The sequence below is a fragment of the Poecilia mexicana genome, unplaced genomic scaffold (assembly GCF_051168715.1).
Source record: "Poecilia mexicana isolate PSO_F unplaced genomic scaffold, ASM5116871v1 scaffold_17, whole genome shotgun sequence".
In the NCBI taxonomy this organism is placed as follows: Eukaryota; Metazoa; Chordata; class Actinopteri; order Cyprinodontiformes; family Poeciliidae; genus Poecilia; species Poecilia mexicana.
The window spans coordinates 19,660,140-19,673,892 of record NW_028263386.1 but is presented as its reverse complement, the minus strand read 5'-3'; the positions used below and the strand labels follow the sequence as shown (position 1 = coordinate 19,673,892).

Sequence of the window (13,753 nt, the reverse complement as noted above, 5' to 3'; positions counted from 1 at the left end):
AGGGTTAGTGAAGCTGATCATAGCTGATTTATGCGTCTAAATACATTTGGACTCCTGCAAGAAAACACTGTTAGAGGCTGAAAAAGCCTTAAGACTTGGACAGATGTTCACCTGCCAGCCAAATGGTCAAACTGCTTTCAGTCAAAGCATATACATGTCTTAGAATGGCCTAGTCAAAGTGCAGATCTAAATGCAGTTGAAAAACTGTGGTTTGCAAGACTTGAAAATGGATGTTTCCAGACACTCTCCACCTAATCTCACTGAATTTGGCAACTATTTTGCCAAAACTCCTTCAGTCTCCATTCATGTGAAACTGTTGGGGATGCGACACTAGCAACTGCGATTGCAAGGTAATGTAAGCATTACAACTTTTCTTCCACAAATTATGCAGTGCGCTGTGTTTTTTTCACATGAAATCGCTACCAAAACATGTTATTAAAGTTTGTTTAAAATTGACAAAATGTGGAGAAGAGAGTTCACATAAACCTTTTGTGAGATCATGTGTTCACGTAAATAAAGGGAGCTTTATTTACGTGAACATATTTGATTTGACATTGTTGGCCCCTGTAGAGTTTGGTAATTAACACATTTTATGAGTTTGATCTTTACAGAAACCCTGTTAAAATCCCATATTGCCATCATTATCAAGGCTTTTATGCAGGACACCTTGATTGCCAACGTTTGGATCGGTGCTTGAGAAAAAGCAGCTGATTGTTTTGCCACCAAAAAAAAAAAGCTGGTGTGTCCTTGATCAGCCGGCTTTTATTGTTCACCATCCAAACTGGCGTTGCTCCTGTCGGTCTCTCGTTCAGCCATCTGTACAAGGTAATTGTACCATTTACCATTTTCAACCCCCACCCTTTTGACCGCCAGTAGTTTTTTTTAAACTCTGCCTCACCCATTTCCTTTCTTCTTCACGTCTGCTCTCCACTTCCAGCAGTGCATCCTTTGCACTCTCTCTGAGCGCCTCTCCGTGTGGTGATATAGATAGTTGGGTGGCTTTGTGCTTGACACGTGTGTTGGAAGGGGGCGCGCACAAAGACACACACATCAAAAATCCACGTAAACATACACATTCATATACACACTGTTTGTATTATCTGTAAGATGCTCAGCTGTGAGGCCCCTGGCCCTAATGCCCCGTGTGTGGGGTGAGGACAGGACCCCCATTGTCCCGTAGATTAACCACCACACACTCAAATACACACCCACATGCTTCCCCAGACCCCCATGGGGTCTCTTAAATGTGGATGTGCCTTCAGGCAGAAAATCATGGGGCAATTTCCAGCAGGGTCCAGCCGAGGATCTGGGGAGTGGGGTGCTGGAGTCTTTCGGTTTGAAGATTTACATATTGTTCGATCTTTTGTCTGTTATTCAGGGTGACAGAAGTTAGTCTGAAGCCTTTTGTTCTTCCGTTCTTCCAGGAAATTGGAATAAGAATCTAAATGGTGACATGAATTGACAATCCAAACATCTGTTTAACCATAAATTAAATTACAGTCTTTCTGTATGTCATTGGTTTTAAGGTGCAAATGTTACATTCATGCAACACACATGGTTATAAAATAGCAACAGGAACGATGCAGTTAAAGAAGCAAGAATTTTAGGTTAGTTGATATATCAGCTAAAAGGTAATGCATAATCTTCAGCATCTTTGCATAAATTTTGTCTTTGTTTTTATTCTAAATAGGGGGACATTAGCACATATGGTGAAGGTTTTGTGATAATGCATTTTTTGTTAAGACATTTAATGTTAATTAAGCAGCATTCAGATGGTTATTTTTTCGATCATTCCTGCTATTAGTAGTCATTAATTATAAATATTCAAAGCAAGACAACATTGTTCCACCTGTCAGAGAGAGTATTGTAAAAAAAAACAAAAAAACATTACTATATTTTCCTGACTTTGCATCATTCATTTTGATGAAAGGTTTCGGTTACACATTGTGATCAGTTGGTTGCTTTTTAAGAAACTATATGGGAACTGGCGGCTTTGGCTTGGAAATGTGAAATGCTGACTTCCATACTCTAAATCAGGATGGTCAGGAACATTTCCCCAGTGTTCTGACGTTCTGTGCTACCTTGTCAGATTTTCCTACCATTGTTGGTGAAGTGCGCAGCGGAGCGGAGACGCCTGCAGTAAATCCCAGGTGATAGAGAGGTGGATACTTCATGTCCACAGTATACATTTACATTTAGTGCATTAGTTAAAAAAGAGCATCATGAAGAGAAAACTGATATGCAAGTTGCTCTGGACTAAAGTCGCAGGACTAGGCAACCATAAAAAAAACTGACGTATAGTCAGGAAAATACGGTAATGTCAGAGAGCAATCCATCAGGGACATTATAGGATGCCCCATCTGTAACTAAATATTTCATGGTGGTATAAGTCTAATGTAAGAAGACAATGAAATTGCTGTATTTCACCAGATGTTAACCTCCTTCCCTTTGTGTCTGAGAATGTGGTAGTTCAGTAACAGTGTTTTCTTTGACGTCACCCAGCCACTAAATGTGTCCTCCCTGTTAATTGCAGATGTGTGAGAACAGAAGTCAGGCAAACCATGAATTACTGTCTCAAAGCTGTATTGCTGCATGTCATGTTTGGCCATCTGAGCTGATGTGATGTAATGATATGGCAGTCGTATTCTTGGACTTGAGGTTTCGTGGGCATTTTGGTTTTCTGGTAGTGATGGTAGTCCTGAGCGAAGGAGGAGGAAGTAAAGTGGTTGGATCTGAGTTCTTCATGGTTTGCTTTAGTCTTTATTGCCACTTCCTGTATATGCCTGTCTGTGTTAATGCTTTTCTGAATGCTATGCAGATAACTACTTGGAAAAAGCTTAATTACACACATTTAGATTTGAGTGAATTTACAACATGACAAAAGTAAAAGGTGACTGTGAGAACATTAGACTGGAGCAAAAGGGAGTGGCACTGAAAGTTGTGTTAATTGCAAACAAAACAAACAGAGACATCTTGCACTTACTTTTTAACATTTTTCTATATGAGCATGTGACCCAAGTCTTAACTCTTAAATATTTGCCTGTTTACATCGGTCATTTATACATGTCTGAACCAATTCCCACATATTTTGTAAGAGAATTTATCTAGCTGAAGCAACTCAGGATGTTGGACGTACCCTGTGATTCTGTCAGCATGCAGTGGCACCACTTCCATTAGGTCCTGAAGGTTGGAAGCTAAATCAATAAATCAACTGGACCTTGCAGACTTTGGGTAAGAACATTTTACTGTATATTCGTTTCACCTGCAAGCGGTTTTAACTTTGTAGCTGATCCGTGTAAACCGATGTGACACCCTAGACGTGACTGGCCTCCTGCACCTTGATGCCAATATTGTGCACATGCTGTGCAAGCGCTAGGCATGCGGCACGTGCAGGGGTTTAAGCGTATGTGCACATGTGTGTGTCGCCGTTGCAGACGGGGGAGGGTCAGGATGGTGTGGTTGGTTGGCTCTGTGTGAGCTCTTTGTAAAACCGGAGGGGGAGCCGGAGAGGGGAGGGAGGTGAACCGGGTGTTTCTCTCAGCTGCCGGCTGGTCTGGTTGCTGTTGGTAACTTTGCTTGATGAGATCAGAGGGATCAGCTTTCAGGCTTCCATGTCTCGTGCTCCCACTCCCTTCTCTCACTCTCTGCTCAGTGGCTCTTTCTCGGAAAGACTGAAGTGGAACTGAAACTGGAGTTGGGCTGAGAGTGTGTTCAGAGCTGCTGGTTGTCCACTGTACGCGTCATGACTGCGCTACCTTGGAAACCCTCAATGGAGTTGGAGCAGAAGCGAGCCTGGGGGAGGTGAGGGAGAAGTGATAGCCTTAGGACAGATAAGCTCCAGGGAGGGACAGGAGAGAGAGAGGAAGAGAGAGAGAGGGGGGGGGGAGGAAGGAGGTGGGCAGCTCTCTGAGTAAAGAGTCTCTCCCTTTCAGTTGTGGTCAGAGTTGCGAGCTGCTCGTCTCTTCCTTGCACTGTCTTCTCTATTTGCGACTGCGTGAATGAGATACGCTGCTTTTTGTGTGAGGGACTTTGATGTTTCTTCATACCATCGTTTAGACATTCATGGATTCAGACTGAGCTGCAACATGAGGTGAGATATGAAAAGTCATTACAAACAGTTTGAGCTGTTCTGCCATCTGAAAAGGTGAGGTGAATCTTTGTTTGAATGAGATTGCTTCTGTTTGGTGACAGTTTCTCCAATTACTCACGCAGCGCTTTAGGCTTAAAAGCAGAACTCTCACGACTTCTTTTTCGTTATGTTTACATTAGAGGAGGAGATCAGCCTCGCTCTGTTGCTTCTGAAGATAAACTCAGTCTTGTCTCCACTAGCCCTTGGTACCGTTCTATGAGCTCCTCCTCACTCCATTTCACCTCACTTCAATTATCTTCTGGTGCCTTTAATTCCCCTAATGGTCCGAAGGTCTCAGCTGGCCAGCTGGGATACCCCCGGTGTGTGTATGCGCATGTGTGTGCTTTTGTTTGGAGCAGACCCATGTTGAGTGCTCTCGTATAAGCCACCCCTGGATTTCCTCTGCTCGCATACAATAATAGGATGGATCCTGGTGTCTATTTTTAAACGCCTTGTTTTTGTATTTGTAAGAGACACCTCCGATGTGAGTGCGTGCTCCGCGCCGTCTGCGGCAGCTTTTCTCACAGGACTGTGTTTGGTCTATGGATTGCGCTGGGAATGTGTGTGTGTTTGTTTGGTTCGTTCGGGGATAAAGCCGTATCAGCTCTCTTTTTTTTTACTTCATCCTTTTGTTTTGTCAGCTGCTGACCTCTGTTTCTCTCACTGTTATTCTTTCTTTCTCTTTCCATGTCCTCCATTGTTTGTTTTCATTCACTCTCTTTATTCATGGGTATCCATGTGCAACATTCAACCACCCACAGTCTGTGCCTGATTTTTTTTTTATTGTTTTACATTAGTTATTCCCTTCCTTTTACGCGTTTCTTTTAATTGAGATTTCCTCCCACCCTTTCATCTTCACTTCTTTGCCTGGTCGCATTTTGAAGACAGTGAAAATATTTCTTCAAAGTGTTATTTGTCCATGTGTTGGTGTGTGTTTGCGTGTACAGAGTTGTGTGAATTTACAGTTCCTTGTGCTTCTCTTTGTTAAGAACAGTTCTGTTTACCAAGATGTGGAAAGAAAAGAGATGCTTCAAAAACTCTTGCTGCCCAAAGAACATGATTTGGATTAATTTTGTTTATGATTGACAAATTAAATGTATCAGACTTATTTTTCAGTGGCATACAGACAGACATTTTTTGTTTGAAACACTCTGGTAAAGCCTTCCTACGCATACGTAGCTTATGCAAGTTGATCATAGTTATCCAAGCTGCCAGTGTTTGTTTGTGTTTTGTGTGTTTTTTTACTTTTATAAATATTGTGTGACATGAGCATTATACCTTAGGGCGCCATATTTGTTGCACATGTGCATTACTGCTACAAAATCAAAAAAGGACTAATCAGATTTTGCAGCAGTGATTGAATAATAGTGATTCTCAACATATGCCATGCAGACGCTCTGTCTGCGAAGAGAAAATGTATTTACCAGCATGCTAAGCGTTTAGAGTAGTTCAAGCAGATGGATGTCGGCATGTTTTAAGCCCAGCTAATAATTATCTGACCGCTCATACTCAAAAGAGAAACGTACTTTCATCCCAAGATTAAGCAGAGAAAATAATAATAATTTGAAGGGAATGGTGATGTCATGCTATCCTGAAATAGCAGAACAGTGTGGCACACACAATACAAAATAGGGAAGCATCATTAGCGACACACGCTTTTTACAGACACAAGAACTTGTCGGAGATATCGCAATCAAGGATTTTTGAGTTTCTGACCCGATTCTGATGTTTACATTTGAATATAGATGCAACTCAAGATATGAATACAACCAACAGCGGTGTAGCTGACATCCGGGTTTATTTAGCATTTTCACAATACCGATGTATATTGCAAACAAGTGCTTGAACTAGTTCATTGTAGAACTAAGAGAAACTTCTGTTTCTTTGAATGTTTTTGAAAAACTGTGCTTTTTCCTTTTCAAGATTAAAATAACTTCAAAGAAGGTCATGCTTCGTAGCAGAGGGCTCACTCTGCAGCAGCAGAAATGTTCAGACGGCGGAGAACTGCAACAGGGTTTCCCCGTACATCTAAACTTTAAGCATTCTCCTAAATCAACCATTGACAGTCCTTACTCTTTCTCAAAATGTGCTTCTTCCCTGCAATTTTTGATCCATGCAAAATGCATTTTTGCAGATATACCAACATTCATGTTAAGATGAGAAATGGTGTGACAGCTGTTTAACTGTCCACCTCGGATCTACACTTAGTTTGTTAGCACAGAATAAGATAAAGCAAATTTTTTAGTACGTGGGTTGATTCTTACTATATTTTAATCCTGGAAATATCAGCTTGTAGCTTTTAGCTCTAAGTAATGCAGACAAGCCTTGCAGAGCTGCATACATAATCACTGGTGTTTCTTAATAAGAATCATAAATGATTCATTAGTTGCTACAAGGACCATTAATTAATGTACCATTGATGAGATGTAATTGATAATCTTGTGACAGTTTATTAAATTAATCTTATTAAACTGTAAATATAAACAATTACATCAATCACTGTGAGATTCAGGGTTAAATTCACTATCTAGTGTTGAGGAAAAACTGTATGACCCTTTATGGAGTTCTTCAGTTTTGCTATTTTTCTCCATCCATTATCCAACACGCTTATCCTGCTGGAGTTGTGAGGGGTGCTGGTGCCCATCTTCAGTGGTCAATGTGAGAGAGGCGGGGTCGCACTGGACGGGTCGCCAGCCCAACACAAAGACAGACAGGACAAACAACCATGCATGCACCTAAGGAGAATTTAGAAAGACCAGTTAACCTGACAGTCATGTTTTTAGAAGCCAGACCATCTGGAGAGAACCTACGCATGCACAGGGACAACAGGCAAAAAAAAACCCCAGACCAGGATTCGAACCCAGGAACTTCATCTCACTGCTACCAATTGTGCAAATGTTTTTTCATCACACTTCAATATTTCACATCATCTAAACACTTTTAGATATGATTCAATACATAAAGCAGATTTCAAATGATCATTTCATTGATTTATTGAATAAATCAATGTTTTATTCATTTTTGGAGAATGGCTTTCATTATTATTTGCTGAGCCCAAAAACTTTATTAGCTTTTTAAGCCTTTTCAGACTGATAAATATCAGTAACTTTGTTTCTCTCTCTCTCTCTCTCTCTCTCTCTCCCTCTTTTTTTTTTTTTTTTTTGGATCAGGCCATTATGCGTTTTCTTTTATCCCACTTCAGGTTGTCAGACAGGTTCTGTTTAAGTGATTTCTTGGTTCTATAAACCTGGCAGTAATCAAGCTTGTGTGTGGCTTACTATGAAATTGAATAAAAAAATATAGTTCACTACAGAAAAATCCTGATTTAACAAGGGATGAAATTACTTTTACACAAGGCCAAGTTGGTTTGGATAATCAAGGAAACATCCTGTGAAAATGGCTTTTATTTCTATTTAGTCAGTCGAAATTCTGATCTTAAATTTTTAAGTGTGACAAAACAGAAAATACGGGACATTTACTTTCTCCACTACCCATTGATACGCGTTCTGCTCCAAGACAACCATCCAGTAAAACAGTCTGTGACCCAAATACGGCTTTCAGCATACAAGAGTTGAAACATTTCTTCAGTTGCGTTTGACTTGTGTGGGCGTGACATGTTTCATCACTTGTTCAAGTGCTTTGGTGCTAAACAAGAAACAAGTGAGGCAGCAGGAGTGCGTCGCATCCACACAGACTTTGATTCAGTTTCATTACCTCAGAGGTTGTGAATCTGCCACCGTTATCCCTGAGAGCTTTATGGATGGCATCTCCAAGGCCCTTTCCGTGTCTTCGTGTGTGTGGGTGTTTGTGAGAGATGAACAGGTTTAGGCCAATTCCTTTTAAAGGGGTACTTGATCATAGCAGCACTAATAATCCTCCCTCAGGGCACCATGGATTTTAAGGTGTCTGGGCACAGAAGTAGGTGAACTCTTGAGAAGAAAACATAGTTTTGTGTTTGTGTTCATACATTGGTTGTATTTCTTTTTACTTCATCCTACATTGAATATCTTGGTCAAAATGTCTCTTCCACTTCCTTGATAAGCAGGGATTCAGTTCACTATTTAGGGGAAATGAATGTGTGGAGGGTTTTTCTTTAACATTTCTAGAGAAAATCTGACGAATACAAGAGGAATATGTGGGGAAGGAGCATGATTCATTAGGGAAATGTCTGCTACTGCAGTTACTTTATAAAGAGTTCAGACTGTAGCGGAACAGAGAAGGGAAGGAATTATGCTTCGGGAACACACACAAAAAAAATATTCAGGCAGAAACTGCATAATTTTATCTCTGTATGAGTGGCTCTGTCACTGTGAGTCAGCGCGAGTACTGATTTGCAGCCGCGTGCGAATTCGCTCGTGTCCTACGTTTTGCAGATGGTGCTTTTACTGAATGCTGAACTTGCATTGATTTCCTCCTGCTGGACGCTGGGGCATTTGGTGACGGACCCGAGATAAGTTGTACCAACTGATAGGGAGGCAGCTCCACAGAAGTCTCCATGGATTTATTGATACGTGGGCCAGGGAACAGAAAACATGGATAAGGCAACAAGAAAGAGAGTTTTGAAAGAATTAAAGTGCAGAGAGGAAGAAAAGTTTTGAATAGAATCCATGTGAGGGGTTTGTTAAAATAAAAGTCACATTTTTAAAAGGGAGATGACGTCCTAAAGTCATTTGTTTCTTTATGATTTTATTCAACATTTTCATCAGCTGTTAGTTATAGAGTTATACAGTATTTTTTTCTGACTTTTCTTTACACACTTCAATATTTCAGATCATCAAACACAATTCAAATCAAAGATAACCTGAGAAAACACAAAAATCAGTTTACAAAAAAATTATTTATTAATCTAAGAGGTTGCTGTAACCAACTTGCACATGTATGTGCAAACAAAAGCTACCCAATAAAATTAACATCAACTTGTTTAACTCTTGGTAGTAATAACAGCCATTTAATATTTCTGATAACTAGCTGTTAGTCCTGTACATCAGCATGCAGGAGTTTGGCCCACTTTTCTTTATAAGTGGTTTTAAGCCAGCAGGATTGAAGGACAGAACATGAACAGACTGCTAAGGTCGTGACACAGCAATCCAATGTCTTTTAAGAGTTGTCTGATGATCTGAAACATTTCTGTCAAAGCCTTAGAGTGCACTTCTGTGTGCAGCCGAAGATGTTTTCTGGAGCCGGGCGGTGTTTGTCTCTTTAGCTGCTCAGGGATTCCTTTAGTCGGAATGAATGTCAGCAATGTTGAGAGGCAGGCAGTTTGTTTAATGTAGTGGGCACATCTGTTGCTATGAAGACACGCCGTGCAATATAAATATAGATGTGTGTTTGTCAGTGTGTGTGGGGTTGCGTGTGAGCTCCGGCGTGTCGACGTTGCTGCCCAGATGTCGTCCCAGGAGTGGAAGACTGAAGAATGGTCTATTTAACAATTCATTAGTCATACGTCATCCTGCGATTCAGTACTACTCTTCTGGTTTATTCGTCTTTGAACTTATCTTAAGTGAATAAAGCCTCTAAAGCTGTGGTAAAATGACTATATTTAGGTGGAGGAACTGATTTTATAAAATGAATCCTGTTCTCTTATTTGGGACGGCAAACAAACCAAAGACTTCAGATTTTATTTATTTATTTTTTCCTTCTACCTTCGCAATTATACCGGCCTACCAGATGAAAAACGTTGACATTTATAGTTGTGATGTAATGCATTATTTCAATGAATAATAAACGTACTCTGCTTGACCTACCAAAAATATTCTGCATTTTAAAATATTTTTTATGCCTTGGCAATCCTTTATAAATAAAATACTATCCGAGTCATTTGATCAAGTTTGCCTGAACATTTTGGCCATGTTGCATAAAGCTGTCATTTTGTTTTCTTGAATCAATAGAAAGACTTTAAGGAAAATTATTAGTTTTAGAGGATTCTTTGCTTTATTAGTTTTAAAAGTTGAGCTCTATAAGCAGGAACTGAGTCTGCAGCTCAGCCTTTGGCTAGAGGGCCTAGTTTAAATGTAATATTGTTTTCACTGTTTCATGAAGTTCATATGAATTTAATATAATTACATGAATGAAAAATGTTTTTTTTTCTAAGTCAAGTAAGATGGAGAAGACACTGATGGACAGACATAAGAAAGTAAAGCCAGACTAGCGGGATGTTGGGAGCAGAGAAGGCCGGGGCAAAGGGCAGACTCGCTGGGTTGGGCTTGCAACCCGCTGAAAGCTGCTTGTGGTTCTAATTTTCTTTGTACTTCTGAAAGCTGAAAGTTACAGTCAATCCATCTTTTTTTGCTTAAGATGACTAATTAACTCTTTGTCTGGGCTGACAGTCAGCTGCTTACTGAAAACGTTGTCTGTAAGGACTTATGAGTGGTACCGCCTGACTCATCTGATTATTGGCAGGGGAAGAAAAAAAAAAAAAAAGGAACTTCCAAAGATGTCAAAATTATTATTGTGTTCTTTAAGGGGACAAATACAATAGCGGTTTCCTGTTGTTACTGTCGGCAGGTGGCAGGGATATGGCTCTAGATGAGCTGACTCAAGCACAAATGTAAATACAATGTTCACGACTGAGACAAGAAACAGGAAGGCTGAATCACAGTAGAACTTTATGGGCTCATTCTTTGTGTTATTTCGGGTCCCTGGTTGGCCTTAATTGACCAGCTGAGACCCGACCAGGAGGTTTTAGTCCCGTCCTGTACTGGAACGTTACAGTCTCTACTGAGCAAAAAAAAAAAAAAAAAAAAAAAAATTCAAGTAGGTTTATATTTTATTTTAATACTTTAAGCTGATATCTGACCTTTTGCAGCAGTGCAGGTAAGAGGAGTGTTTTGTCTCACTGTGTTGAGCTGCTATATTTGTGTGTTCAAATCCTGTCAGAAGCTCACTGGACAAGTTTCAATAAGACACTGTCCCATTTAGCCACCCGCTCAGAGTCCGTTCTCCCGATCTTACAGTGGTGCACACACGCCGTCGTCACAATCTCTCAGTCTGCTGAAGCTTGTTAGTACGGGTGCAGCAGGAGAGGCCAGATGAAGCTAGCCCACTCACCAGGTGCACATTACAGCCTGTCTGCCCTGTCGTTGCCTTCTCATCTCAGTCTGAGCCACTTTCTGATAAAGACTGTACTAAACTTACCAACTTCTGACAGCTTGCTTCCCGTCTCTAATCACTTTGGCTCAGTTTCTGTGTTCTTCGTTCCTTTTGAATGCTTTATAGTAGAGTGAATCTACAGAGAAGAAAGATTCCTCTCCTCTTTATGTGATAACTTGTGATGTCTCAGGAGCAGCTGCAGCTGTTATCAATTTATTGAACATCACCTGTTATTTATATTCACATGTGGCTGATGTCCATTCCAGAAAACGGAAAATTTCATTTTTGATGTTGTGTTTTCTGGGCAGACCCATTCCTTCTCCTCAGATATTGTGACCATTGAGATCTGAGAAGTTCAGCTGCAGCCTCGCCTTACCAGATTAAAGCTTCATCAGCAATCACTGGAACATTTCAAAGTTAGAAATGACAATTTTAGAAATCTAACTATTGCCATTGGTTGGTTTTGCAACAGTGGGACTGGGTTGCAAAGATCCATTTGCATCTACCAATTGTGCCACTTTGTTCAAAACTTTGATAAAGAGAAACATTTTTATAAGCCGTCAGTTCATATTAAATGAAATAGTAGCAGAGATGATTTCTAAATACTGACAGACTTCAGCTTTTTGGTTTGCTATCCCTTTCTTTTCTGTTTAATTTAATTTTATTTTTTACCAATAACTTAACTAGTGCTTTGATTTTCTTTGCATATATGGATTACTATTGTTGTTTCGGACACCTGGTGTGAATTTTATGTCAGTGGGTTCATTAGAAACTGAGGAAAACATTGACCTGACCATACAGGTGCAGCAGCAGCAGGACAGAGGGGAGAACGAAGGAGCTAATCGGAAGAACCGACAAGACGGAGGGAGGTCGGCAAAGTAAACAACAGATGGCATAAGCACGTTCCTGCTATTTGCAGCAGCAGACGATGCGCCGGCTCAACACCGGCCTCCTGAGAAGTTACTATGCAACCATGACCGTTATGACACGGGATCAAAGGTCAAGTGCTCCGTTGATGGTGGTTTAACATGCTGAATTGTCAGCCACATGCCAGGCCAGACCCGACCAGACCAGACCGAGGCTCGTGTAGAAACGCATCATAAGTTTTGACGTTTGGCAACAGATGAGTCCAGAGTCTTACATGCAGTTTCCTCTCCTTACCTACCTGTCAGCTGGGCTGACACACACACAAAGAGGCAGCTGCCTGTTTTGGGTGGGTGGGTGTGTGTGTGTGGGGGGGTGAATGTGTGTGTACGTGTGCCTGTCCTCTCACACTTAGCAGTGAGCGGAGTAGTGGCAGACATTAGTCATGACGGCTGCCAGCTGCAATGACCTTATTCATGATGGAAAAATGAGAGAGAAAGAATGACGAAAATGAAAGCAGCAGAGATGAAACACGGTTGTTTGCACTTTGACTGACTTTCCAAGGACCACTTTTAGTTTTAGTTTTGACATGTTCGTTTTTGAGCTCTTTGACTGTCTGGACCGGGTTTTGGTTTCATATTTAAGCTGTTCTCTGTAAGCGGTTTGTCAAAGTAAGGTGACACATTATTATATTCAACCAGCCACATACATCGAGTGATTGGAGATGCATTAAAAAGAACATATTCATTTTGTAATATGCCATTGCTTATGTTACTGATTGGTTAATTATATATTGTTAAAAACATGGGCTCCTGTTTATTTACATAACCTGTAGGAGGTTTCTAAAAAAACAGTTTCTTTCATATTTATTGGCACTAAACAGTGTAATTGCAGCAAGTATAAAAAGCTGATATTAAATGATTATTTAGCTTGGCTGTCTGTTCAGGTAGCTAGCCTGCTGCCAACTTTTTTACAGTCAGAGGGAAATATTTCCAAACAGCCAAATTTATCTTTCTTGTAAGCAAGAGAAAAGTAAAAGGCTTGTGTCTAACTGGATTTATTCAGTGGAACGGGATTTGCATTTGTCTAAGCCACTGTTAAAAATGGCCAAAACAAGAGAATATGCCCTTCATGTAAGTGAAGTGAGTGAAGGACTGAGTTATCGTCATAACGGCTACAGGAAAACTTACTTTTTGAAAATTATTTCAAAAGTTTAACACCATTAAAACTCTAAAGGTAAGGACCCAGCTTTATCTTGCCAACACAAACAGAAAGGAGGACGGGTAGAAAGGAGAAGAAACATTTTAAAATCTCACGACTAGAGACCTACAGCATTTTTTTCATTTATTTATTTTTTTAGAGTGAGTTAAATGCTAGAAGATTTATTTACAGGATTGTGGAGGACACAATTTCTTTGTTCACTCAAAGCAAAAGTCACACATAAATGAGAAATGAATTGCTCATATCTAGGTGTCAGACAGGCTGGTTAGGGCTTAAGTTTCAGTTTTACAACCACAGATACGTTGGAACAAAAAGATTTAAAAAAAAATACATCTTTGCTGTTTTGCAAGTTAATGATGTGTGGTAAACACCACCACCAGACACACACACACACACACACACACACACACACACACACACCCCCCCCACACACACACACACACACACACA

At 40.4% G+C, this 13,753-nt stretch overlaps 1 protein-coding gene across 3 annotated transcripts in view; it reads left to right on the top strand.

The window, feature by feature from the left end:
• The window catches only part of LOC106920196 (SPRY domain-containing SOCS box protein 4-like), a 69,410-nt gene that overhangs the window by 23,027 nt on the left and 32,630 nt on the right, over positions 1–13,753 (top strand). The window contains exon 1 of one of the 3 annotated variants that reach the window (XM_014991064.2): positions 3,323–4,090. The exons of the other annotated variants lie outside the window; for them this stretch is intronic. The gene's annotated coding sequence lies outside the window, so the exon portion shown is untranslated. Of the gene's footprint in view, positions 1–3,322; positions 4,091–13,753 lie in introns of those variants that run through there. 3 annotated transcript variants of the gene reach the window in all.